This window comes from Mauremys mutica, unplaced genomic scaffold (assembly GCF_020497125.1).
Source record: "Mauremys mutica isolate MM-2020 ecotype Southern unplaced genomic scaffold, ASM2049712v1 001058F_np12_obj, whole genome shotgun sequence".
NCBI lineage: Eukaryota > Metazoa > Chordata > Testudines > Geoemydidae > Mauremys > Mauremys mutica.
This window is the reverse complement of record NW_025423108.1, coordinates 99,312-100,381: the sequence shown is the minus strand read 5'-3', so window position 1 is coordinate 100,381 and position 1,070 is coordinate 99,312. Positions and strand designations below refer to the sequence as shown.

Genomic DNA, 1,070 nt, shown 5'->3' with positions numbered 1-1,070 from the left:
GCACAAGGGACAGAGAAAGATCTTGCTGTTCCTGTGTCTGTGCAAAGAAAATTGTGCTTCTGTATGAAAGAGAGGCAGGAAATGGCCCCATGATGAGACAATAGCCTCAGGATTAAGACCTAAGGACTCAGGCTGAGACCTGATAGAACTGCACTCATCTGGGATTTAACAAATTGTCTTCCATGGAGCAGGGCCAGATCCAGCGTTTTTGCCACCCAAAGCGAAAAAATAAAATAAAATAAAATGGAAAAAAGCCACAATTTGCAGCACTTCAGCCGCAGCTCTACCACTACCGCTTGTGGGGGCAATTCAGTGGCAGGTCCTTCCCTCCAAGAGGGACTGAGAGGGCCAGACCTGCCTTTGTGCCTCCCCTTTCTAATGGCCACCCCAGGCTCCTGCTTGCTGCTCTGGTGCCAGCCCTGCCATGGAGAAACTGGGGGAAATCAGGAAAAACCCATCAATTTGTTTACACTGCAACTGAAGATTTTTTTGATTTAAAGTCACTTTTCCCTGACTGGGAATTGAACCCAGCCCATGGCAGTGAAAGTGCCAAATCCTAACCACTGGACCACTAGGGAGGTGAAGAGAGTAGCTTTCTTCTCACTTATGCTACACTTTCTTAGGCTACTTTCTAGCCACTTTCTGAAGCTGCTCCATTGTCCATTCCCTGAGGGGCTAAGAGCAGAGAACCCCTGTGCTCAGGGTCACAACCTGAGCCCAACCCAAGCCACTGAAACAAACTCAAATGATGCTTCAGCTTCCTCCAGCAGGATGACAGAGCAATACAAAGAAAACCCATGAGGAACAATCCTCCTCTGCCTTCATTTACCCCATTGCAACCCTCTCAGCAGCCCACTCTTGCAGGAAGGACACTGAGCTGATAGGAGCTCTGGCATAGAGACCAAGGGAGGGGTGTTGCTCCCCCTGGGTGAGAGCTGATCACAGTCTGACTCTGTGTAACGGGGCTCTGAGCTTTGCCATCTTGTGAGTTCTGTGTCCTCAACAAGCAACCACAGTGCTGACCCCTCCCGATCCTTCTGCTGGGAGCATGGGGATTGCACAACAGCTGC

The 1,070-nt window shown here is 50.1% G+C and overlaps 1 non-coding gene across 1 annotated transcript; it reads right to left on the bottom strand.

The window, feature by feature from the left end:
- Positions 1–506: 506 nt before the first annotated feature.
- On the bottom strand, positions 507–578 carry TRNAE-UUC. The gene has a single exon. It is a non-coding gene; the product is annotated as a tRNA-Glu (tRNA).
- Between the last annotated feature and the right edge of the window lie 492 nt (positions 579–1,070).